Source organism: Equus caballus, chromosome X (assembly GCF_041296265.1).
Source record: "Equus caballus isolate H_3958 breed thoroughbred chromosome X, TB-T2T, whole genome shotgun sequence".
In the NCBI taxonomy this organism is placed as follows: domain Eukaryota; kingdom Metazoa; phylum Chordata; class Mammalia; order Perissodactyla; family Equidae; genus Equus; species Equus caballus.
Window position 1 is genome coordinate 4,416,188 of NC_091715.1, and position 27,859 is coordinate 4,444,046.

General features: G+C 42.2%; 1 protein-coding gene and 1 long non-coding RNA gene across 7 annotated transcripts in view; one reads left to right on the forward strand and one right to left on the reverse strand.

The window, feature by feature from the left end:
* STS (steroid sulfatase) overlaps positions 1-27,859 on the forward strand; it is a 177,455-nt gene that overhangs the window by 3,217 nt on the left and 146,379 nt on the right. For 3 of the 6 annotated variants that reach the window (XM_070256583.1, XM_070256581.1, XM_014728733.3), the window contains exon 1: positions 5,540-5,837. The exons of the other annotated variants lie outside the window; for them this stretch is intronic. The gene's annotated coding sequence lies outside the window, so the exon portion shown is untranslated. Of the gene's footprint in view, positions 1-5,539; positions 5,838-27,859 lie in introns of those variants that run through there. 6 annotated transcript variants of the gene reach the window in all.
* LOC138921950 (uncharacterized) lies at positions 1,251-27,825 on the reverse strand. The gene is made up of 3 exons (XR_011434979.1): positions 27,728-27,825; positions 3,069-3,368; positions 1,251-2,014 (listed from the first exon to the last, which is right to left on the reverse strand). It is a non-coding gene; the product is annotated as an uncharacterized lncRNA (long non-coding RNA).

Here is a 27,859-nt window from a genome sequence, read left to right on the forward strand (position 1 = left end):
ATGGAACCTAGTAGAATGGTGTCAAGCTCATTAAGAACTGGTGGGACAAATAAAAAGATCCTTTCTCACACAATGTATAAACTTAAACACGCCATTTATTGTAAAAAAAAAAAAAAGCTATATATATGTATATATACCTATCTGCCAATATATGCCACTCTCTCTAAAGTCTTAGCTTATTTCAACTTCCTCATGTTGCTGTCTTGGTTCTTCTGTCTCTGTGTTTGCTTTGTGTGTTGTATTTGGAAAGTTGCTTCAGACCAATTGTCTTTGCGAGCAGTCGCACTCAGCCCTGAAGTTCACCCTCACCAGCCCTGATTTCTGTCCATAGCTCCGACCTGGTCCCAGGGAGCCTGAGGTTGATGGATGATGCCATGCCTCCAGGTTGCCCTTGCAAAGCCCCGCAGCTGCCAGCTGCCAGAGCTGGGTCTGCAAGGGACATGTTGAACATTTGACCTGAGGAACATTTGAGGCTACAGCCGGCATGACTGGTCAGGGTCTGTGGAGAGTTTGGAGATTCTATCATGCCCCCTCCAACTGCAAGGGTCCCGTTGCTCAGCATTCCTTTAGCTGGAGAACTCACATGGGAGCAGCTTGTGATATTATGATGGAGGGGTGGGGGCAGGCCTCAACATATTGATGCCTTGAGTGACACACTGACACTTTATTTATGTACACACACACATTATATATATATATGAATCCAGGAGCCTAGGGAAGCAGGAAAGCGGGGCAAGAGCTATCTTTATTCCTCTCTCCTTCCCTTCCTCTTTCTTCCTTCCCTTCCTGATGTTTTGGGTCTGGCTAAATCTCTGGTATAACCCACTCCATCCAGGGCCTGTTAAGGATGCTCTTGCCCGTGGTGGAATGCCAAGTGATGTTGATGTCTTGGGTTCCTCCGTCTCTTTCCGCAGATTCGCAGGGAAGGGTGTCCAGGGCCCTGTATTCGAATCTTCTCTCCTCTGACAGAGTGGCCATGTGGCCACGCCTCATGGGAGCCTCTGTAATGGGCACCTTCCATCACAGCTGCTTCTGATGAAACCACCAGCTCACGGCAGAGGCTTCAATTCCATGCAGTATCTTATACAAATTGCATAGTGCTCTAGTCAGTTCTCAGAAATATTTATTCAAAGCAGGTGTTGAGAGTCTAAATTAAAGAATGATTAGTTGTTTGTGGTTAAAATTGGCTTTTTTTATAACAAATGCAGTAATAGCCACCAGCCCTCAAATGACTAAGACATGCTCACTACTTTATAAACCATCTCTTTATTTCATTCTCCCTACCGCTTCGCAAGGGAAGTGATGTAATTATTCTTACTGTATAAATGAGGAAATGGAGCTTGAGAGAAGTTAACTGCATTGCCTCAGGTCATATACCTGAGAAGGAGCAAGGTGGAGTCGAACCTAAATTGATCTTGCTTCCTCTAAAAGAACCAACAATCAGATCTGTTTTTATATTTTTTCTATGTCTGTAAAATTTCTTATATTATGGGTAGGTAAGCAAAACCATAACCCTAATAGATAACTAACGTCAAAATCAAATACATTCATAATTGTACAAAAAAGGAAAAAATATTCGGGAGACCACCAGCAAAAAACTGTAAGAAAAAAGGAAAAAGAAACTTCCAAAAAATAAACAAGAAGAAACTTTTGGGAGGTTTTTCGTTCTGCAGTGTGGGTGTGAATCCACGAGGGCAGCAGCCACAGTGTCCGACTGTGACCTCCTTTGCCCTAGCAGCTCTCGCCCCGTCAGTCCCAGAGGGGCAGGCTTGCTCTTGGTTCTGCTCTGCACCACCCCACGTGTCCTGAGCGACCCAGCAAACAGCGGTGAGTTGCAGGCCTCCTCCTCTCCCTTCCCCAGATGACATCAGCCTGGAGAAAGGTGCACCAGGTCATCCTCTTAAATCCACAAGCCACATGTTCACTTGAAATGCTCCGTTCCTGTGGTCAACCATGCTCTTCTCTCTCTCTCTTTCTTTTTCACACAGCATTTCCCAAACACATCACACATACTCTTCAAAAAGAAAGTAGTATGTATTAACTTCCCGTTAGGTTGAGTCCCTCCCAACATGCTTTTAGAATAGTCAGCCTACTGTGATGTTTAGGGGCCATTGGGACTCTCTAATTCTGTCTAACCACCAGCTGTCCTGAAGCAGTCGTTTGCTATGAATTTGGGATCTGAGTAAGCCACTGTGATACCCAACGCATTGAAATAGAGTAAATTTACATAGCCAGTTCTACAGAATGAGAATCTTAAGTACCTCAAATAGTGAAGATTTTAAGAATCTTAAGAGGAATGGGATGTGTGTATATGTATGTATATCTATAGACACACTCACACACGTAGGTTATATAGATAAAATGTGTGTGTCATTTTAAGAAACTTGAGGAAATGTCTGTATACAATTTAAATATATCTAACTTACATATATCCACACATGTTAATATGTTATATATTATATATAAATAATATATGTGTGTGGTTTTAAGAAATCTAAGAGGAACAGTCATTACACATAATTTAAGCATGTTTAATTGGTATGTATACATACCTTATATATTACATGTAACTATGTGTGTGTGGGCATATGAAACTTAAGATGAGTGTTCATAATGTCTAGTGTGTGTGCGTATATGTATATATATAATGGCACAGCCCTGAGTGTTGTAGAATAGGTGAAGGAAGCAGATGGATCAAACAGGTAGAATAAATGTATTTTGTTCTTTTGTGGGTGCCTTTAAATTGAATGTTTGTTGGCTGCCATTATATTAATGTATAAAGAATAACATTTAAAAAATATATATTTCAACTCAGTTTCCTATGGCCATTTAAACTGCTCTGAAAGAACCTCAGAGGCAATCAATTCGCATTTTACCTTCCTCCTGGAGTAGACTAGAATGCCATTTAAGGAAGGTAATTTACTAGGGCTTAGTTTTGGGTTTAATAATAAGCTATAACTTCAAACCCCCAAATGCAGTCTATCAAGGAGAAGGCTGTGCTTAGCCGAGCTAGTGAAGAACAGGAAGTGCATGATAATTAAAAACCACAAATAACCAAAAACACCTACCCTGAAACCAGTGACCTGAAACCACTCAGAATTTTCCATCTTCTTTCTTGGTTCAGCCCTCGTCCACGTTGTGTCTGGCACACAGAGGAAGGATTCTGTGAGGGCATTTTGCACATATTTTCACCCTTTGCCCCGAAATAACTTTCATCGTAATTGCCAGGGAGGGTCTCAGGACTGGAGATGTGAGGATGCTTGAGATGTCTAGCATTTCTGGGCTTTATGAAGGCCGCAGACGGCTTACTTGAGAAGAGCTGAGCCTGTCCTGAAGGTACAGAGCTACGCGCAGGTGATGCTGTGCCGCTGTGAAAAATACAATGGGAAGATAATTGTAGATAATAATTGGGCGGCTGCATGGTGGATTCTGGAGCTCCAGGCTCTCATCTCTCCTTGCGGCTAAGAGAAGAACCCTTCTGCAAGCAGCATGCTCTTGTCCCAGATGCCTGATTTGCATTGAGATGCTTGTCCCTCAATTCGGGGCCCTAATGATCAAGCCTTGGTCCTTAGGTTCAGTGTTGGAGAATGAGCCTTTGCTTGCTAATCCCTGAATGACTGATTTGTGCTCTAGATCTATGGGACTCTGGAATTTTCCAACAGTCTCTCTACTGGGCTTTTCCTCTGTGGAGTCCAAAATGAGAAGCCATGCCCAGCTTTAGCTGGAAGGTTCCTGTGTGATGCTGCTGACAGTCAGTGTGGTTGGAGGGATGTCAAACATCAGCTGTGTTCAGTTCCGAACAATTTCAGTAAGCACCTAAATGGGTTAATGAAACAATGCTCCTGCTTTTCATGACCTCAAAGCACAGGGGTTTACATTGTTCTGTCAAGTGAAGTCTTTTTGCTTCTGTACTCTAAAATTCGCCAGAGAGGAGCATCCATTTATGTGCTCGGCATTGTGCCCTGGGCCATTACCCCTAATCAATAACCTTGCCTGGACCGTGTTATTCTGCCTGCTGTGCAGAAGAGAAAGCTGGTGCTCCACAAGGTTAAGTACTTTTCCAAGGTCACACAGCTAGCCAGGTGCCAGAGTCACGACTGAATTCATGTCCGTCTGACTCCAAAGTCTTGCTTCTACTGACTAAAATAAACATTCTGGGGGAATGTTTATTGTAACAAGGTATGAAGTCAGAAGCATCGGGAGAGGTGCAAGGAAATGAAGTGCTGGAGGAATCTTCGATGGAGGGAACCCTGTGGGACCTTAGGAGTTGTAGATGGGGAAGAATTGAGTGTGATGGCTCCTCAGAACCTGTGATGATGCGCTTCAGAGGAAAGGTTAGCCTCCAGTCTGCCTAAAGCCATCTCTAGACAGTGCCAGCTGCCAGCGGGAAGGGAACTTTCTGTCCCCTTTGGCTTATCTTTCCCTCCACACTCCATGCACACAGGGACCCTAGTAGCGGCTGGGGGTGGGATGGACGATAAATGAGAAAGCTTGACGCTGCCTTCCACATGCCCTGCCTCAGCTGGGGGTGACTTACCCCAGAATTAAACCCGTGAGGTTTTACTATTGCACTAGACATTTAATTTTGAGCTTTAAAACATTGGATGACCGGAAGCATCCTGGGACATGCTGGAATCTTGACCACTAGCTGGTATAAAACGTCTCTCCAACGAGTAAATTTTATAGACACCCTGGGAGACCAAATGTCGACTTCTGATGATATCGGAGTCATGCTTATTCATGATAAATGCTTTTCAGGTTTCAGTGTACTCTCATCCGAGGTTACCACTAAGAATAGAAAATATGTTAGCACCCACTACTTTATGCATTAATTATTCAAGTGCCTACCGAGAGCCAGAGGCACGCAAAATAATTAAAAATAAGCAATGTTTTATTTATAGAAGTAGAATAATGAAAACAAAGATGCAGAGTTAGGCTTTACCTTTTTTTTTTCCTTGTAAACATAACAAAATGAATGACATGAGGGAAAATATCAAAAGAGAAACGCTTGAAGTTATTTTTCCTGGGGTAGTATTTGCTGCAAGATGTGGGAGCAAAGCCGCCCTGCTCATTTCATCAGCGTTGATAAGCCATACCATCTTGCTCAATGCCTAACCTTGGTGTTGACAAAGAGAAGAAATTGCTTGGGACTCTGTGTGCAATGTACATGTAGGTGTACCTCACGTAACAGACAGGCCAGCAGGGCTTCTGTGCATCAGGCTATCGACAGAGCATTCAAAACATAACCCTCGCTATGACCACCCTCGCCCTGAGTTCTTCCTGATAGTAAATCACATCACCACGTGGCCAGTCACCCCACCATTTCATAGTCCTCCCCACTTCCTCACTAACACGAGTCTATTTCCTCAGGGTACACAGTGAAGTGTTAACTCCAGTGTATAGACAAAAGGCTCTGAATGAACTTCCATTTTTTTTTTTTTTTCCACTTCAGGGTGCTAACAGGTAAATAAAGATTGCTATTAAGTATTCAGAACGGATACACGTGTCTCCCACGGTGATTACTCGGTTCAGGAAGTCCGGCTTCCCTCTGATTTATATCTGAAACACGTGGGGTGTGAGAGCAGCCCTGGTGGAGAAACATGCAGTTAAATAACTTTTTTATGATAGATTCGCCAATTCCCCAGCGATGACTTTATGGCCAGTGATGGTCAATATAACTTCCCTGGGCTGTCAAATGATTATTCATACCCCAGAAGCTTTTGGCTGGGGTGCTGTCTAGTGTGGTTATTTGAAAAACTGCGTGAGATCCTTGAAGAGAAGGTACGGTGTCTTAGTCTCCTAGTGGGTGGCCCTGTCTGAGAGCCTCGTAAGGACTGGTGAGTTGGATTAAATTTTTTTTTTTTTTGCTGCTTTGCTGCTAAGATATGGAGATAAATGATGACAGAAAACAGCTACTGGGAATAGTTCCTTTAGTCATACAGCTTCAAAGGAAGTCTAAAAGTTTCTATTTCTTTCGCTTTCTGGAGTAGTTAAATAGCATGCAGGGTAAGAGTTAATTAAATAAACTGAAGAGCTGAGTCCTAGCTGTGAGAGAGAGAGAATTTTAAACTATGTTCTATGGGACTAATGAAAGTTTGTACATTTTTTATCTGTAGGGTTACATTTTTTAAAAATCTGTAGAACTACCCACAACAGTTTATCAAATGTTTCCATTTGTTCATTTGTCCTAAAACCAGGAGGTCTATTAGGGAGAAGAAAGTAATTGCCAAATAGTCTTTCTTTCTGGATTAAAGTGGTAGTTTGAAAACACAAGCTTGGTAAAGAGAATCATGGAGAGCTTAGAGGCAAGAAACCTAAGAGGAAATGAGCAAATAAAGAGGTGTATTTTGCACTATAGCTTACTCAACAGAGAAATGAAATTAATTAGCTTTATATATCAAAGTATTACAACCACTGCTTCTGACTTAGATACAATGAATATAAATAACATGTATTTTCCATCAAATGTATTCCATGAGACTGGTGTTATTCTAAGCTTACTACTCATTGCTTTTCTAAAAAATAAGTTCGAGAAGGAATTAATAGCAGTTCCATTCTTTTTTAAAGCTTTTTAAAATTTTTTGACATATATTTCATTTTAAATATACAGATTTAAAATCTGTAATAAAGCCCTTGAATTTGTGTCCTGAAAAATGAAAAAAGAACAAAATTTCCTACCTAATTGAGAAGCATGCATGTAGATCACTAAATTTATCCTCAGGACTACGGAGTCGAAGGCTTCTTAACAGGCCATGTTGATTTTGTTAAATAGGATGTGGTGTGGTGTTTACTACTCCAGTGTTTGAGATTGTGTTTGGCCATGTAGACCATCTTTATAAAGGAGCTGGGTTAAAGGAGGAATGAATGTGTGGTTCAGAAATCGACCACTCTATTCTGAGAATTCATATCAATTACAGAAAATAAGCATCTGGGACAACTTAACCTTTGCAATGCATGCCTTACAAAATCTACAATTATGAACCAACCAAATGTATGATTTATTTTTTTCCAAAAGGAGATACTAAGAAACGTGTGTAATCCCTTTCAAGTAAACCTGCCATGTTATCATATGAGTGAAGACCCAATTAATTAAGATGTCCAGTTCTTGCTGACTGTCTTATCTGGGTATCAACATCTCTTATGTATACATCAATTTTGTCCTCTGAGCTAACCTTTGCAGATTGAATGAGAGGCGTGATAAAAAAAGTTGTCATCAAAGATGATGTCGCTAAAAATGGCGAAACTATTTTATTGAAAGATTATCCCGTTTTATAGTCATTTTCAGTAGGACCTCTTTGTCTCGCTAAACGCATAATAATACCTGACAGATTATCCCTAAGACTTGGTGTCTACAGTGACATTAATATTTACAAACTGAGAAATTGCCCCGTATTCATTTATAATGAGATTATAGCATAGCAACTGATGCTATCCAGATGATGGATCCAGAAATGTGAAAGCTTTCCATGCATGAAAAAAGAGGTGTAAAGGATCCTTCTATTTGTATTTAAAACCTGTACAGTAAATGTCAGGTATCCCTTAAAAGGTTGAATGAAACAAGCATTAAAAGTTTGTGGGTAAAAATCATGAGGTATGTTCTCTGGACCAGTCTCTAGCTCCATTGTTTTGTTTGCATCTTGTCTTCTCATTAAAATTCCTGCCTTGTTTGGAAATTAACCCTGTAAAACTCGGTCAGTGAGTCAACAAGCCCTTACTCAGCATCCCTGGGATGCAGGTGATAAAAGATGTAGCAGTGATGAAACAGAAGTCCAGTCTTACCTCCAGAGTTGTCCAAGTTGGAAAACAAACTCTCAGTGTAAATACTGCAAGTGCCAATGTCAATAATAATTAAATGCTTATTACGAGGAGGAAGTGCAGGGCAGAGCCTCAGCACTGGGCTCATTGAGCACAGCACCCTTGCCTTTCAACTCTGATAGAAAGCCCAGAGGTGAGACAGAGGGGGTCTAGGGTCCAATGTTCCCCTTAGTGGTTCCAGGATTGTGGGATGTCTTGTCCAGAGATAGACGGGGGACCATGAGGTTCTCCTTTACAACTAATTTGTCTACCCCTGGGTTTCTCCACTGCAGCCCTGGAAGATTCATTGCTGTAGGGACTGACTTGTGCATCGTAGGATATTTAGAATCTACCCACTGGATGCCAGTGTCGCCTCCCTCCCAAGTTGCGACAACCAAAACTGTCTCCAGATGTTGCCAAATGTTCCTTCAGTGCCACTTGACAACCACTGACCTAGAATAAGCATTTCCAATGCGTAAGGCAGAGCTTTGACTGAGAGTAGGTTTCCTCAGCCTCAGCATTATTGACGTATGGGACAGGAGAATTCTTTGTTGTGGGGCTGTCCTGTGCATTGTAGGATATTTAGAATCGACCTACTAGATGCCATAGCACACCCCCACCGCCAGTCCAAAATTATCCCCAGACATTGCCAAATGTTTCCTGGGGGGCAAAACCATCCCCGGTTTAGAATCACTGAATTGGAGACAGAAGTAGCACCTGGGAGCATGAAGGAGGTGTAAAGATTGCCCTTGTATCCTGTTTTCAGCTCTTTTTCCAGATTTCCAGGCAGCTCTTCACTTTTGCTGGAGAATGTCACAGCTTATCTGACCTGGGTCGTTGGGCAAGGGTTTCCCGGGTCCCTACTTGCCACCTCTGTCGCATTTGAGGAAACTCTGGGGTTCTCTAAGTTCAAGGGAGTTGGCTAAATTATTCTTCACTATAGGCGGGCTCTTCCAGTGCCTGACTTCTTGACTACTTCTTTCCAAGTCCTGCCTTCCAAATTAGAGATCTACAGCCCTTTGTCCATCACCAAAAAGAAAAGAAAAACATTGGAAACCAAGTTTTTTTGTAACTTACTTGGTAGTTTAACTAGTTCTGAACCGATGAATGTAAAACTACTGTAAAGTTGAACAGTGTTTATTCATCCCACGGAATGCAAATATTCATTTCATTTCACTGCTGAATTATTAATATGTATGACTTCACAGGTTGCTGTCCAAAACTTTGCTCAAGGTGTTACGTATTACGTAATGGTACATTATGTACATAATTACATAATGGCCATTACCTTAATGGTGAATATACATATAGATCTTCCTCAACTTAGTGGGGTCACATCCTAATAAACCCATCATAACTGTATTTTGAAAATGCATTTAGTACACCTAGTCTACCAAGCATCACAGCTTAGCCTAGCCTACCTCAAATGTGCTCAGAACACTTACATCAGCCTACAGTCGGGAAAAATCATCTCATACAGAGCCTATTTTATGATAAAGTGTTGAATATCTTCTGTAATTGATTGAATACTGTATTGAAAGTGAAAAACAGAATGGTTGTAAGTGTATTGGTTGTTGACTCTCGTGATCGCGGGGCTGACTGGGAGCTGCCACTGTCCGGCATCACTGCATTATCGCTAGCCTGGGAAAAGAGCAAAATTCAAAATTCAAAATATGGTTTTTACTGAATGTGTATCGCTTTTGCACCATTATAAAGTAAAAAAATCCTAAGTCAAACCATCATGTCTGGGACCGTCTGTATGTGTGTGTGTGTATATATATTCTAGTTTTATTGACTGGTGAATATATATATGTGTATGTACATATATATTTTCCAGTTTTGTTGAGATATAATTGACATACAACAGTGTATAGGTTTAAGGTATACAACATAATGATTTGATATACGTATATATTGTGAAATGATCACCACAATATGTTTAGTTAACATCCATCACCTCACATAGTTACACATTATTTTAATTTGAATTGTTAAATGGCATGTATACTAGAATGAGTGCTGTCGTGTAGAAAACTACAATGTCCATTATGAGTGCCGAAAACTGTGGAGGCAGCTGCTTAGCAGTTGAAAACTATGAAGCAGTTTAGCTGTGAAGGCAGCTAAACTTTGAAGTGGTCTTTGAATACTTTAATACGTTTATTTTGACTTTTTTAAAAAAGACATTACTTTTTAAAATCCAAAAAATTCTGAATTCTGAAATGCACCAGGCCCCAGAAGTTTGCATTTCGAGACTGAGGACCTGGGGTTGTAATTGCAAGCAGGGAAGGTTCATTTGTAGCTCATTGTGACCTTGAACATCAGATGATGGTTGTACTATGTGGGTTTTTTTTTTTTCCATTTACAGTATCATCATATACTCCCATATACCCCAGAGGCGGCTTCCACCACTTAAAACCTCATTACTTTTCTGCATTCTCCAAGCTTTGCAATAAAGTGAGAACAATCAGAAACCTAAATTCAGCCAGATCAGTGGGCAGAGTGGCTGTGCCTTTTGGTCCCCGTGCCCAGTGATAGGCAGCTTCTGACCCCTCCTCCCCAGCCCATGCACCTAAGAGGCAAAGAACCACGACTCAGATCTCCTGGGGGTCAAGATGGCCCAATCTGGGATTCTATGGCCTGGGGACACTAAACTGTAAGGCTTCTCACGACTTTTGAAAGGCCAGATATATGATTCCATTAAAATGGTTAGTTTTGGTTAGTTAAGAAGAAAGGAAAATTGTCATTTGGCGAACATGTGTGCATGTAGGTCAGAATTCCTCAGCCTGACACAATTGATATTTGGGAAGGAGAATCCCTTGTTGGGGAATGGGTCTTGTATGTTGTAGGATGTTTGGCCACATCCTCTGACACTCTCCAGGACATGCCAATAGCACCTGCCCAATTGTGACAACCAAAATGACTCTGGACATTGCCAGGTATCTCCTGGGGTGGGGCAAAGTCACCCATGGTTGACCTCTGGTCTAGAAAAAGCATTTTGAAGTTTCTAGGAAGAGCTTTGATTTAGAGCAGGATTCTCCACCTCAGCACAACTTATATTTGGAGTAGGACCATTGTCTGTTGTCATGGACTGTCCTGTGCATTGTCAGATATTTAGGAGCATATCTGGCCTCTGCCCACTGGGTGCCAGAAGTATCACCCATAAGTTGCAACAACCAAAAATGTCTCCAGACATTGCCAAGTGTGCCCTGGAAGGCAAAGTCACCCGAGTTGACAACCACTGGTCTAGGCTGATGCTGTCCTATATGTTGAGTCCTATTTTACGGGTGGAAGAAATAAACCTGTCTTCTATTGATAGGGTCAAGAGTTTTTCTGCCCCACCATATTGTCACACATCCCATGAGTGACTCATCCAAAGGGGTGTTGAAAGCCATTTGCCTCACATGGGCATTCTGGGTCACATCAAGTAATTTACATATCGTGAGGCAGAGTCACCGTAGTCAGCAACATGAAATGGAGTTCAGGAACTTATTGCAAATCAGCCCAAGTGACAAATTCATTCATCCAGCGAGTAATAGTAACAGGTGTCCAGAGCTGGAGGGTACATGACTCAGAAGGTTTGAAGTGACAGAAACTCAACACCACCTTACTCAAACCCAGAAAGGGGTTTGTCAGATGCCTATGTGGGAAGTTCGCAGAATCAAAGGAAAAGCCACAAGTCCCAGGACTGGACTGAAAGTTCTTTGTGAGTCTTATTGACATGACCCGTAGCTGCTATCTTTGGCTGCTGATGGAGGCAACCACGGTATTTGAAAATGGTTTCACGTTCTGGTTAAATTCTATGGTGTTATTACTATTTTATGTCTATTTTGGAGTGGATGCTGTAGTTATCCATCACTGCTTAGCAAATTACCACAAATTTAGTGGCTTAGAACACCACCCATTGATTATCTCACAGTGTCTGTGGGTCATACCAAATCTGGGCACAGCTTTCCTGGGTTGTCTGCCAAGGGTCTTACGGGGCTGCAATAAAATGTTGACCAAGGTTGTGTCCACATCTGGAGCTCAAGATTACTTTCCAAACGCATTCAAGATGTTGGCAGATTCTAGTTTCTCACGGTTGTAGGACTGGAGCCCTCACCTCCTAGGGACCACCCCTTCCTATAGGGATTTCACACCATGGCTATCTGTTTCCTCAAGGCCAGCAAGATAGCATCTCTTCTGCTTGGAGTCTGTTTTCACGGGCTCACCTGATTAGGCCAGGCCCACCTACAGTAATCTCCCCTTTGATCAGCACAAAGTCAACAGATTAGGGACCTCAATCACACATTCAGCATCCCTTTACTTTTGCCATATCCTATTGGTTAGAAGCACATCTGAGGTTCCCCACACACACATACTCAAGAGGAGAAGATCATGCACAGGTCTGGGTACCAGGGGATGGGAGCCAGGGAGGCTATTTTAGAATCCTGTCTATGGCAGGTGCCTTTTTGTGGGGGACCTGAGAACTTAAACAGGATTTAGAAACATGTGCTGAGAAACAGACAGATGTTTGGGGAAACTGATGTAGAAACTGAGGTTAACAATATTGACCATAATTGGCTCATTTTAATGTCATGTATTTACATTTGATGATGATAAAAGGATGGGAAATCCAATAAATAATTGAACATTTTATGGCGTAAGGCCAGAATTTTCTCTTCTTCCAAGTGCTATCCTCATCTTGCTCAGGAATGTGTCTGGGGGCTGGTGGCCCCTCTGAAGACATGGGATGATCAAGAAGTGTCCCTGCCAGCAGGCAGCCTTGGTGAGGTCTCTGTGGACAGCCCCTGCCTCCCTGCACGCAGGGGACCCCACTGACATCTTTCTTCTACTGCCCTAGCTACTGGGTCAGCCCTGCCCCTCTGTTCAGTCCAGCCAGGCTTTACAGCAGGAAGGGTTCTCTCACTGCCTGGGAATCATTACACCAGCATCCTCCACATCGCCCTTCCTGCTCTTCTTAACACAGAACGTTCATTAGCACAGTGGCTAAGGTCCTTGGGCCAGGGGGTGGGTTCAAATCCTCAACAGCTGTGACCTAGAGTCCTGCTTCCACTCACAGTAGGGGTTTTGGCATTTGTCCAAATCTTAATTTGGGGATATAATGTGCTAGTGATACCAGAAAGCTTGATGGTTTATTTTAAAAAAAGTTAACTTCAGCTTTGATGTCTCTTGTTTAATGCTGTTTTAATTGGGGTGAAATTCATATAACGTACAATCAGCCATTTTAAAGTGTGCAATTCAGAGGCATTTAGTGCATTCAACCACTTTGGTTCAACCACTACCTCTGTCTAGTTCTGGAACTTTTTCATCATTCCCCCAGAAAATTGCATACCCCTCATCAGTCATGCCCATCTCCCTTCCCTTGGCCCCTGGTAACCAGTAATTGACTTTCTGTCTCTATGCATTTGCTTATTCTGGACATTTCATATAAATGGAATCACATACTATGTGGCGTTTTGTGGCTGGCTTCTCTCACTAAGCATCATGTTTTCAAGGTTTATCCATGTTGTAACATCTGTCACATCTTCATTCCACTTTATGGCTGAATAATATTCCATTTTATGGATAGACCACATTTTGCTTATCCATTCATCTGTCGATGGGCGATTGGGTTGTTTCCACCTTTTGGCTATTATAAATAGTGCTGCTATGAACCTGGGTATAGTGTACCAATATCTGCTTAAGAACGCCTTTCAGTTCTTTTGGGTATATACCCAGAAGCAGAAGCAGAATTGCTGAGTCATATGGTAATTCTATGCTTAACTTTCCAAGAAACCACCATACTGTTTTCCACCACAGATTTTCATCTCTCTTCATTTCTAAGGTCCTTATCTTAGAGGATTTTCTCTACTTTGGCTGAGAAGCCCCAAGAGGCACAATTATAACATCTCTTGTCAGAACTTGTGCCGAGGAGGAATGCATTTAGCTCGTCAAAGAGCCCTTGGCAGAACCTTGGTCTTCATATTGGCATTTGTAAGACTTGTTTCTGTCTGCCCTGCAGCCTACTGGGAAAGGCAATTACCAAGGCAATTCTGACTCTAGTGTAATAAAACAGAGGAGGAGTCCCAGAAACCAGTCATCTGGCATGCAGGGACACATGGTTCCAAAGTCATGAAAGGACATAAGGACCTTGGGCAGGCTCTAGAGTCTAGATGGGCCATCCAAACCTGTCCTGCTGTGGCTGCAGTTTGGCACCACCTGTTGGTAGCTCTTTTCTCAGGCTTGAAAATCCATAGGGGCAGTTCCTGGGCCTGTGGCTGGCTGGCATTCCAGGATGGTAGCAGCAGTTCCAGGAAGCTGAGTGGGTGAGTTGAATCTGCTCCTCAGCTTGAACTGGGCCATGGAGCCAGAACAAACAGGGTCTGCTGGGTCCCATGCTCCACTTGCCTGTTCTCCAAGACCAGTTGCCTACCTTTCTTTTGCCACCTGGCCTCTCTGTTCTCTCTACCACCGCTCAGCCCCCAATATGTCCCCCTAGTCCCAGCCTGCCTTGGTCTGGGGACAGAAGTGGAGGTTCTAAGGTCCAGAGGATGGAGCCAATGGCCCATCACCTCATGAATATTCAAATTCCAGTTATCAGGAGCCCTTACCTTTGGGTTTCCTGGACTAATTTGCATCTCTCTTCCAACTCCCATTTCCTCACCTTCAACAAATACATCCAGCATCCAGCTGGTAACTTAGGAGATTAGGGATTCTATTAGACATAGTATCATAGAAGTGGCTGAATGACTAATTACATATTATTTTCAGCAAAAAGAGTGCTCCTGGCTACTGCCCAGCCATTAATTAGGAAGTGAAACATCCCACGGTACAATGGTATGTGTGGAATATATGTGGTACCTAATTATGTATTTGATGAGATCTATTGGAGGGATCAATATGGTGACTTTTCGCAGCCTTCTTTAAAGAATCACAGAAATTTCATACATTCCCAACCAACTTCAAACATACCTGCCACTAAAGTTTTCAAATGGAATGTCTTTTCCTGTGATTTCTTAATTCAGGTCATGCATCTTATGTTAGTGTCTTTTAAACTGAATGAACCTTGCGCATAAAACTATACTTTGAGTATAATTATTTTTTCTTGGTTCAAATGGTGATCTAAATTGGAGAAGATAACGTCATTTTGATCTGTGATAACTACATATTGGGGATATTAGGAATCATTCCTGTGGCCCTTTGATATTTTCCTATCAATGTAACAGTTGGTTAGTCACCAATTTGCTTGGTATGCTGCCAACAGTTAGTTACCTTATTCATAGAGTTACTTGTTTTTTAATAAGACCTTTAGGATTTCCTTTTTTAACCACACCCATAGCCTCCCAATGCACAAATGGTGTCCTGAGAGAATTGTGCATATGGCACATAATTAATTACATGCTCATCATCATCATCTCACGCAGGAAACATTTCTAGTTTGCCTGCAAAGATACACATGGCTACTTCTTCCTGGGATGTTATGAGAATAAAGATTCTTGATTGGAATTTCTCTCAATGCAGGGGAAAACAAGGCTGATATGTTATTGCTACATTCATAAGAACATGTTTGGAAATAGGGCTCTCTGTCCATTTTCCATGTACAATATGGTAATAATTGAATCTAAATAAATTTGATTGAAAGGAATTAGCATCTACTCCTGGCAATCTTTCTATAATAAAAATATGCCTTGATTAAAAACTTCCACCATTACATGACTGATTCTGTATTCTAGGCCTAACATATAAACAGTTTTATTCATTACTTTTGAGAGATAATTTTTTATTTAATTTTGCTGTGAGCTATATGTATCTTCACTGACAGATATATATGATGGCAATCAAAATAATTCAATTAAATAATTATAAATGTTTATTTTCTTTTTTACTGAAAGATTAACAATTTAAATGAGCTATGTAATATAAAATTAAAATTGAGTAATGTTTCTACACTTTGCCCTGCGAAATAAATTAAAAGCAGGAGGAGAAGGAGAGGAAGAAGAGAAACAGGAGGATGAGGAGGCAGGAGGAGAAGGTGGTGGCTGGTATAGTGGAAATAATCCTGAAAATAATGTCCTCTTTGGTATCCATAAACTCTAAGAGCATCAGGTGCTCATATTTAAAACGGGCAATGGAGATCATGCTGCCTGCCCCCAGGGCTCTGTTGCGACTTTAGGCCACCATGCCCCCACCATCAGTGCACGTTCATGAGAGTCTGGAATGCCTCCCATGAGCACCATTCATTGGTGAACTTGGCCCTGAGCCCCTTGCCTGGGCACATTCCGCCCATTCCATCCTGTCCCACGGTCTGTGGGACACAGAATACTTTCTCTCTTTCATTTCTACTCTCCCCTTGTTGGCTTCTGTCGGCCATGTTGCTTCTCCATCCTGACTGCGCTGCCTCCGGGGGCCCTAGCGAACCTCCTTCCTCTTGTCCTGGTGCCCTCCCCAGTTGAAATAGCCCCTCCCAGCTTAAAGGTGCACTTGGCAGAGCCTTTGCATCTTCACCCATCGGCTGTAAAGACCAAATGAGACAGTGTGTGGAAGCATCCATGGTAAGAGCCAGGCAAAACTAGTTATGGTAGGAATAGACGTCAAGTCCTTATTGCAGTAGTATTTCTCTTACAACCGTGCAAGACGAAAGACTACACACCTCCCGAAACATCAGGAGAAAATTCAGTCACATCTGCATTTCCACAGTTAGCAGAGAGAGATATGAAAACACGTAGAGATCCCACCTCCTCCCTCAGTTTACACTCCTGCACACAAAGGCAAGCTTTTTCTAAGTGGATATATTTTTTAAGAAATAGGCTGTGTTCTTACTTTTCTTTGAGTAGTTTTGATGAAATCCTTGTTTACAACTTTGAGGCGTATTTTACATATCATTTAATTCACCCACTTGCACAATTCAATGGTTTTTATTAAAGTACCAAGTTGTAGGATCATCACCTAGATCAGTTTGAGAGCATTTTCACCAGCCGAGTGAGAGCCTTCATGCCCACTTCTGTTAATCCCCATTCCCACCACCTGCCTGAATGTGTCCTAAAGAAGTCAAATTCTTCTAGATCTCACATTTCTCTGAAGCCATGGCATGTGAATATAGCCCTTGGGGATGTTGTCAGTCATCAGATAACATCACTCTACTACATAACTCTCTAATCACTGTCATAGAAAGACCCAGAACCAAATTGCTCAGGCATGAAGAAATAAAACTCACCTGTTCCATAAATCTCCATGCCCCTCGCTGTTTGGAATGTTTGTCTTTTGTCTGCCTGGACACTAGCTCATCTAGTCTCTCTTCTGCCATTGTCACTGTTTTCTCTTCCTGCCTCTGACTGTGGTCATTTCCTAAGGAAATGCCCATGGATTTCTTTCCTATACTTAGGCCCTTAAAACTGATTTTCCTTATAAGCAAGTCAGCACCTGTCAGTGAGACTGTCATTACTTGTATATCTCAGACTGTTATCATTTGAACAAATGCATTTCAAAAGACACAGCTAATATAGGGGTAAGGGAAATGCACTGAATATAGGCAAATCATGCAGTTGTAAGTTAAAACCAAAACTTCAAATCTGGACAGGGAATCATGCTGGGGTACTATTTGATAAGGATTTTCAAAACAGAGAGAAAATCCAAAATGATGTAATTTAGGAATAAACAACAGATGACCAGGCCTGGTCCGGACAATGAATAATGAGTTCTTACCTACAGATAACAAAATTGGTACACAGGCCTGATCTCTTGGTGATCCAGGACTTCAGCTATTGGGCATCTGCTGGAAGTCTTGTCCAGCTAAAGTCTTAATATCTGATAAACTCTTTTTTCCTGTAAACTTCATCCCACAGATAAAATATTGCTCTCAAATTGACTGTGACAAACAAGGAAGAATTGGTTGTTGAAGTGCAAATGATAGAATCCTCAGGAGGAAGTGACCATACTCTTTTTAAAATCAGTAATTGTAAGTGACCTGCATAGTTTGGCCAGAGACCTGGGGTTTAGAGTCGTTCAGATAAAAATACAGATTATCTCTGGGCCAGGGACTCTGAAAACGGAGCAGCTCAAGTGCTGGGAGGTCCTCAAACATGAAAGTCTGCCATCACAATCACAAGCCATAAAGGATCTGGTGGAGGAGGAAAGGCACGAAGCATTTAAAGAAAGCAGTGTGGCAATATAGGGTTTCCTTTAATGAACTCAGACTTTGAAAGGGAATATTTGGGGGATTGGGAAAAGCTGCGAGACTCATGAAATGAATGGCTTACCTTTCTACATCTGATGTCAGGAAGACCAAAACCCCAAACAAACTGATCAAAATACTCCCTTGGTGCTCTGGTTCCCAAGTCCACCCTGACTCAGTTTCTCTGCCCTTTGACCGGACAGCATTCCCGGTGCATCAAGCTCAACCCTTATGAAGCTAACCATCCACTGAAACCGCATTCATATATTCAAAGTTCTGAAACTATAGTAGCAGAGAGGTACGCCCGACCTGGAATTAGCAGATGATAACATAGTGTCATATTGCTTTATGTGTCTCACTCCAGACAGTGCTGACGTGCTTCTGTGAGACAGTGGATGGAAATGCTCATTCGACTCATTGCAAAGCGTTGACTCACTTCCTGGGCTGTGCCTGCGGTACTGCTTGTCCATTGATTTATTAACATGAGGAAAAACTCATTTTGCGTTCCCCAGCATTCCGAATCCACCCCCCTCCTGGAATCCCAACACTTGCTGCTCCTCTCACTTTTAGCAAGAAACTTTGCCTCTGAAAACTCAACAGAAACAATCAGACTAACTAACTTAAAGGCCAGCAAATGGATGTTGTCAAATTTGACAACTCAACTTTTTCCCTTCAATCCTTACACTTGTCCTGATTTTAAGCTGTGTTAATGATCCCCTCTGCTTCCTAACGCCGGCTTCTTTCTCAGCGCTCCTGATCCTCTGAGGTCCTTGTCATAGACCTTCATCTTTACCCATATCTAAGTGGCTTGGCCTCTTTTGGATCTTCTTTCCCAGGGTCACCACTGACCATCTAATTGCCAATTCCGGTATCTTTTCTTTTGTGATAACTCGTACTTCTGGTTCTTCAGTTATCTTTCAGCTCACTCTTTCTGAGCTTCCTTCTCTGGTTACCTTCCCCATCCTTGCCCCTGGAAGGCTTGGTTTGCTCAAGCTTCTGTCTTAGGCATTTTCTCCTTCTATTTCCCAGTGGTGGGAGATCTTGCCCACAACCATGGCGTCAAATGTCACCTGGAGTTGGGTCTCCTAATTCCCTATGCTGTGCTCTGTTCTCTCCCCTGTGTTCCAGCATCTAGGGAGACAATGCTGGTATCGTGAGTGATGGTCGGCACAGCTCCAGAATCAGACAACCTATATCCAAATCCCACCTTTTTCACATCCAAGCTGAGTTGGTAAAAACTTCTGTAAATGTCAGATTCCCTTTTATACAATGGGAAGGAATAACAGATTATAGATAATATAGCATGGTTATAAGATAATATATATTTATTGTACTATGATAATGCCCAACACATTGTTTGCCCTTCATAAATGATAATGGTGATGGTGTTTCATTGTCTATTTCCTCTTACATGAGCTACAAATATTTTTCAAACTAAGTATGTTCGAAATACAACCTGCAGTTTCTCCTTTCTAAGTCTATGGCACCTTCAGTACTTCCTCGCGCAATTAATGGTGTCCCTATCATGCAGGCCATGTGCTGGAAGCATTAGTGTTTGTCTCCCATACCCTTATCTAGTCATCCTTCTGGATAACTTAGTTTCTAAAATACCTCTTGAATGTACCTCCTCTCTGTCCCCATGGCCACTGTCTGCCAACTGCATTTGTAGGACTTCAACAGTGATATACTATTCAGATGCATCCAATGAAAGGGGCGGGTAGGCACCACAGCCCTTTTTTGGGGAAAAGTTCATGATTTTCTTTCAGTTTTCCTATTTTGCTTCTCCATTCACCCTCAGTCTCTGTACTTACCTTGTTCCTTTTTAGTTCTGTAACGTCGTCTCCTTTCCTTCCAGAATGTTCCTTAAAAGTGGGTTTTGTGCTGGCACTTTGGAACCATTTGCATTTTTCCCAGTGACTCCCTGGCCAGCCTAGCCCCAAAGTCGCTCACTCTTGGTACATTTGGCCAATATCCCATCGGTACCAAGTTTTCAAGTTGTCCCTGAGGCATGCCATAAGATTTTATATCCCAGAGTAATTGCCAGATAAGAGCCGGGATGAGTGGGACGCCTTCTGTGCAAAGAGAAGGTGGTTGACTGTCAGAGAGGCAGGCGCATGCTCAGGCAGCACATTTTTGGAGCAGAGCACAAGTGGATGGTGAAAGTCCAGAAACGCTTCCCTGAGCACGTCCCTTCCCCACATGCCCCTCAGCAAATCTTTGTATCTCTCTAGAAGTAGGTGAGCCCCAGTTTGAAGACTAGTGGCCTAGATTATTGGAGTCACCTCCTCCCTGGTCTCATTTTCTGAAAAATTCCATTCAATCAAAACCTACCGGTTTTTCCTCTGTGAGAGTAATTTTCCCACAACGTCTCATTTTTCTTTGAAAACCTACCTCATCTTACTTTGGAAATGCTTGCTCTTGCCCCTCTGATGCTTGAAAATCTATTTCCATTTGACTCATCTGACTTCATCTGTCACTGCTCCCCACTGTGAACCTTCCGTTCCAGGGACTCCAGCTTCCATCCTGCTGCATTCTCATCCTGCCTCTGCCCTTCTCCCCTCCAAACTCTCTTCCTACTTAGCTCCCACTCTTTCTTCCTAGTCCTCCTTATGTCAGGAATACTCTGTGCTACTTCTCTTTCACAAATACCAGAAGTCATCTTCCAAATTCCACCTTCAAAGTGCAACTTAGGTCCTTTTTCCAATAGATGAGCTATAGGGGAAACTAAAACCCCAATAACATTAATAAAATCCCCGTGGAGGGTCAGGCCCCTCCACAGGGGAAAATCCATCATTCCTTAACCTATATATGCCAGGTCAGTGTTGTCCATGGAGTTTGTATGCATTTTGACTATTGCATTTAACACACTGTGCATTTAGTTTTTGAATGTGAAATGTGGACTCCCTAAAGAGAAAGCCACTGGCTTATTAATCTTTATATCCCCCTTATCTGACACATATGTTCACAATAGATGATTTTTTTTTTCCTAAGGAAGATTAGCCCTGAGCTAAGATCTGTTGCCAATCTTCCTTGTTGTTTTTTTTTTGCTTGAGGAAGATTAGCCCTAAGCTAACTTCTGTGCCAGTCTTCCTCTACTTTATTTGTGGGTGATTGCCACAGCATGACTGACAGGTGGTGTAGGTCCTCACCCGGGATCCAAACCTGCAAACCCAGGGCACCAAAGTGGAACATGCCAAACTTAATCAGTATGCCATGGGGCCAGCTCCCGGAATACATGATTTTTGATAATGAACCGTATAAAAATTGGAACCATGTCTTAGAACACTTGCCTTTGTTGGCCAGTAAATATTTCTGTAACTTAGAAATGATGTAGGCATTTTGTCTACCTGTTGGAAGCATAGACATTTGCCGTGTTTAGGTCAGAAGTCCTAAAATCAAGGTGTTGGCAAGTCTGTGTTCCTTCTGGAGGCTCTAGGGGAGAATCTGTTTCCTTGACTTCTCCAGCTTCTAGAAGCACTCGTAGTCCTTCCCCATTTCATTCCAGCCTCTTGTTTCTGTCCTCACGTCACCTCTGACTCTGACCCTCCTGCCTCCTTTTTAAAAGGACCCTTTTTAAAGGGCTCACCTGGTTATATATCTGACAAAGTGTTACTCTCCATAATATATAAAGAACTCACACAACTCAACAAGAAAAAATCAAACAACCCGATCAACAAATGAGCAGGAGACATGAACAGACATTTCTCCAAAGAAGATATACAGATGGCCAATAGACACATGAAAAGATGCTCATCATCACTAATCATCAGGGAAATGCAAATCAAAACTACACTAAGATATCACCTTACACCTGTTAGAATGGCAAAAATAAACAAAACAAAAAGTGACAAATGTTGGAGAGGTTGTGGAGAAAAAGGAACCCTCATACACTGTTCGTGGGAATGCAAACTGGTGCAGCCACTATGGAAAATAGTTTGGAGATTTCTCAAAAAGTTAAAAATAGAAATACCATATGACCCAGCCATCCCACTACTGGGTATCTATCCAAAGAACTTGAAATCAGCAATTCCAGAAGTCCCATGCACCCCTAAGTTCATCACAGCACTATTTACAATAGCCAAGACGTGGAAGCAACCTAAGTGGCCATCAACTGATGACTGGATAAAGAAGATATGAGATATATATATACAATTGAATACGACTCAGCCATAAAAAAAGGATAAAATAATCCCATTGACAACAACATGGATGGACCTTGAGGGTATTATGTTAAGTGAAATAAGCCAGATAGAGAAAGACGAACTTTGTATGACTCTACTCATAGGTGGAAGTTAAACATAGAGACAAGAGAACTGATTGGTGGTTACCAGGGGAAAGGGGAGGTGGGGGGAGGGCAGAAAGGGTGAAGTGGTGCACCTACAACACGACTGACAATAATGTACAACTGAAATTTCACAAGGTTGTAAACTATCATAATCTTAATAAAAAGTAAAAAAAAAAAAAAGGGCTCACCTGCATAATCCAGGCTCCTCTCCTCATCGCCAAGTCCTTAATGTAATCACACCTGCAAAGTGCCTTTTGCCACGTCAGGTAGGATAGTCACAGGTTCTGGGGTTAGGATGTGGCCATCACTGGAGGCCATTATTCTCTCTACCACACTTGGTTTCCATTGACATAGCTTGTAAAAATAGACCTTGATCGAAGTTTACTGTGGGCACCTCACTTAGCTACTTATATGTTCAGAAGTTCATTAATAAATTGCATTGTTTACTAAAATGAAATTATTATATAAATAATATTTTTGTGTCCACTAACAAGCAGTGTGAACATTAACTTTTCCTGTTGTCTCATCATGCATTGGTTTTATACAACAGAGACTTTTTTCTCAAGTCAGTGTGCTTACCAGTTCAGGGACATCTGATGGATGCAGAGAAAGACAAAGGCTTAGTACACAATAAACAACTTCATTCTGTCAACACAAAGCACTTAAAACCAGAGTATTCATCATAATTGGGCATTCACACACATACACAAAAGTAAGTTTTGCCCTTTCCATTTTTTCAGGTGTCAGAGCTTCAGTACGGAGAGGTACTAACTCTGTTCAATGATGTTGCCTTCTGGTGTTTGTTTAATAATTTTCAATTGAGTTTAATTTGGGGGAAAAGATGTTTTGCTTTAGGCAAAATGAAGGGAATTTCAGCTCCTGCCAGCCTCTCATACTCTCTGTGCTCCCATCAGATGCAGCTGGGGCACCACTTGTTTTGGGTACCGCCTGGCTGGGGTACCGCCTGGTTGCGTCACCTTGGTTTTACCCTCTCTGTTTCCTCTGGTCTTAACCTCTTGACCTAAAACTTTCTCCTTTCTTTTCCTGCCAGACTTCTCAAGAAAGTCATAGTTAGCTTTCTCTAGTCCTTGACTTCTGGTTCCCTCCCTATTCACCGGATCTCCCTGCATGGCACAGGTATTTGGACCCGAGTCTCTGGTTTCTAAAACCAACTGGTAATGAAACAGCAGGAAAAGTCAAGGTTCCCGCTTGTTAAAGTCATTTCTTGACAAATATAAGGCACCTGAGACTAGTTACCATTTGCTGTCATGATTGGCCATGTCACAAAAGGTTGGAATATTTGCTCTGTGGGGATAGGCTAGTGATGTCATGGGGATGGCACAGAACTGGGGTCTGGAGACGTGGGCCTCTGCTGCGGTTTCAGCTGCATGCCTGTATGATGTTAGGTGAGATAGTCACCCTTCACGAGGCTCCATCCTCTCACCTATATATCTAGGCCTTTGGATTTTAATTCCTAGACAATGTTACTCAAACTCTACAGAGTCAGTCGCTGCTGGCTGAGCCACGACATCCGTATCTCCAAAGCTCTCCGGTTAAAATTTGAGATCAGATGTCCTGAGCTTACATCTGGCTGTAAAACCAGATGTTAATTTAATGAATATTACTGCACGGGGTGGGGGGTGTGGAGGGGTAACCAAGTATTAGGTAATTTATAAAAGTCTTCACCGGACAGAGCCAGCACTCCATAAATTCACCCAGCTCCCCAAGATTAATAGTTTTACACTGAAAGCAAATAATTGTGAATCTACCTCTAAATCACATTTTAAAACCCACACTCAAATGTTGTCAAACTGTCCTCTTAAGTCAGATGCCACTTACCAGCAAGGAAAGCCCAAAGCCGATGTTTCCCACTGATGGCTTGCTTCTCAATGCCCTAACTCAAACCTGTGTTTGTAGAGGAGATGGTTACTATCCATTAAGGAAACCCTTCCTGTTTTAGTTGGCAGGGCTTTATGTCTGCCAACCAAAGAATATGGGACTCTATTCTGTGGTAAAGTGACAAAATAAAAGTGGTATTTAGCCATTATGCTTTTAAAAAGTTCTACACACGTTTCTTAACAAATTATTTTTAGCATAAAATGTTAAGACTATGAATTCCAGTCTACCAACTATCAGGTCCCAGGGTAAACTCAAACCCCATTTGGTGAGGCTGTCATCATGAAAACATGGGCTAATAAGGCGAGGTCATGCCAAGAAAGGTTAAGGGTGAAAAATATAGAAACACTGTTTTAGGGAACCATCTAGGAAGGTAACTGTCCTTGGGGTGTGGACTTAAACACCCTAAGGACATTCCCTGAGCAAGGACTGGACTCTGCAAAGGCCCCTTGGAGGGCACTGATCCAGCTGTCTGGCTAATGGCCCGTTGGTTGTGGCTGACAGGCCAGCCCACACACCTGGCCATCGCCACCAGATGCCTGGCAGAACGCAAGCTTGCACCAACATCGTGGTGTGTTCAGGTTCTGTATTGAGTTCCCACCAGGCTTGCAAGTCAGCTGCAGTTCCAGGAACCTTGTCCTCATGGCCGAGCTGAAGTTTTTCCTGCGAGTTGATGCTGGAGGGACAGCCTTTTAAGAAATGATTATAGTTTATTTTGTTATACCCTGATTCTGTTTTCTAAGGCTCTACCCAACTTTTTATTACAAAATTTATCGCCCACTTACATCTCAATGAGAGGATGATCATCTGTATCCCTTTCAGGGTCTGCATACAGTTATGAAGGGTAGATAATCACAGATGCAGTCATTGAAGGGTATACAGGTGATCATAGATTCAGTGCTTGCCAACATCTTGCCATATTGGCTTCATCTCTCCAGCCATAAAGTTGATGACGGAATTACAGTGTCTTTCATGAAGCAGGTCCTCAGAAATTCATCCCACAAAGGGCGCCAAAACTCTTTAGGAGCTAGTTGAAGAGAAGTAAAGTAAAGCTAGTGCACATGTGCATGCTTTAGGGGCTGGCTCAGTGTTGATAACATGCCCTCAAGTGCCCAGTGCTGGGCTTCCCCGAAAGACTTCTGTTTCCCTGGGCCCATGGGATAGATATTCCTTATCATGGGTTGACTCCACCTTCAGCTGCATCCAGGCCTCTCGTATAGCTTTTGGGCTAGTAACTGGCCATGGGAAAGTGCATTCTAGCGTTAGCTCTAATAACTCTCAAGTCCTTTTACCTGTAACCAGGAAAACAGTCTTTTCACAAACACAGCCCGTTACTGGAGGGATGGGTGGGATATTGGATAGGAAGGTGCTTTGAACAACAAGGAATGCCTTTGGGCTTGTATAAACTCCCTGGGGTTGATTTATAGATGTTGTTTTGAGAAATGATAGAAATGAGGAAATCTGAGACAATCCACAGATATGAGCAAAGAGAATGAATTCTGGATCAGCTCTAGCTTTCCTTCCCTTTCTCTGCCTCCCTGTTCTCTAAGAGGGTGAACTGGGAACTTCCATCCATTCTTTTTTCTTTTTTTGTTTTTGGTTTTTTTTCCCTGCTTTTTCTCCCCGAATCCCCCCAGTACATAGTTGTATATTTTAGTTGTGGGTCCTTCCAGTTGTGGCATGTGGGACGCCACCTCAACGTGGCCTGACAAGCGGTGCCATGTCCGCCCCCAGGATCCGAACCAGTGAAACCCCAGTCCATGGAAGCGGAGCGCACAAACTTAACCACTCAGCCACAGGGCAGCCCCCCACATCCATTCTTAAAGAAGGCTGCTTTCCCTGGGTTGAATAGTGATCCCCCCAAATCATGTTATTCCTGGGACCTCAGATGTGACCTTATTTGGAAACAAAGTCATTGCAGATGTAATTAGTAAAGATGAGGTCATACTGGAGTAGGGTGGACCCTTAATTCAATATGGCTGGTATCCTCATAATGAGACTGATAGAAAGACACTTACGGGGGAAGATGATGTGAAGACATGAAGGGAGTACTCCACGTGAGGCTGGAAGCAGACCTTAGAGTGATGCGTCTCGAAGCCAAGGATTTTTGGCACCCATCTATATGCTATATATCTTACTACATTACAGTTACAGTTTTTATAGAGGTTGATATTTATAAGAAATACTTTTACACGGCTCTTTATTTCCAGTTCTGTGTTAAACTTATGATTACTCTAAGGCTATTCATAGCTCCCCAAGAGAAACCTCCAGAACTCATTGCACAACTAATTTAAGACATAAGTCCAGTAAATATTTAGTGAGACCCCTCTCCCATCTTCTTTGAAACACAGCCTTTTGGACAATGGAAATACAAAGATGTGGCCTCCACTGGGAGATTCGCACAGTTGATTTAGGGAGAGAAGATGTAAATGTCCCCCAACACTGAGACTCAGGGGCAAAATCACTCACCCAAGATCGCCCAAGTTATTACACAGGTAATAACTCACAGGACTGGAATGGGCAAGTCCCTGTGCTGGATCCTATAGTGAAGGTTTTTCCTGCCACCTATGGCACACGACAAAGGTTACAGGGGATGTTAATGGTATCACCAATGCAATTTTGAAAATGGAGATGTTTCCATTATGCAGCATATGAATGAGAAAAATCACGTTTCCTGTGGCCTGCCATTGTTTCTGAATTGTCAAATCACCAACTGATCCCTTGAAAATTACAATACCCTTAGTATAAACTGAAGATGGTAACAACTCTCCCATCCAGAACAAGCCATAAAGTGGCCTCAGTAACTAACACAACACTAGTCAAATTCGTGGGCAAAATTAAAACTATCCCCATGGCAGGAGAGAGAATTCTGTGGTTGTAAGTGTTTTCCCTCATTGGGTCAACATTATCATGTTGAACTGACTTAAGGAATTTGTTTTGTGTCATAAATTCAAACTTGGCCCTATTTCAGGCATAAATGCTGCTTTATAGTTGAACTCAACTACTAAAAATTCTAGCAGTTTTGATTGTGGATTTGAAATAAACCCAGCCCCCCAGCAACATGACTGAGTCTCCAACATGTGAAATGGGGAATTAGGAATGCAACTGTCTGATTTGGTCTGATAATTCCAGATGTTCTTCATGTATAGAGTGATTTCTTGGCACTCACTCTGATTAAATTCCCAGGATTTCCACAACACTGGGTAACCCCAGCTCTCAAATGCATGCTAAATATCCATAGACATCCACAATTTCTTATCTGAAGCACTTGGAACAAGATGTGTTTTGGAATTCAGAGTTATGCGTATTTTAGAAAGATAACATGTACCTTTGCCATATCTCACAGAACACCCTCTGCAGGTGGAGGCAGCACTTAGTAATCACATTAATATTCCTGCAGGAAAATGTATGACTATTCCTCCCAGTGGGATGCATGAAGACTACAAGTGCTATAATAGTTAAGTTAAAGCATATTTATATAGTAATACACTGGTAGATTAAATTGTATGATGATAAACCATCAATACCCTGGGTACCCCCTATTTCTAAGTAAAACGTTAGATATAGCCAATTGAAAATAAATAAAATACCTGTATACATACCTGTAATGTACGTTCATGGTCTCTGGATGCTTGAGTACCTTCCAGAAGAGGGTGCATCGGGGCTGCCTTAGCTCTCTCATCATGTGCTTGTTGGCCATGTGATGATCGTTAGGGAACCGGATTCTCCAAGGA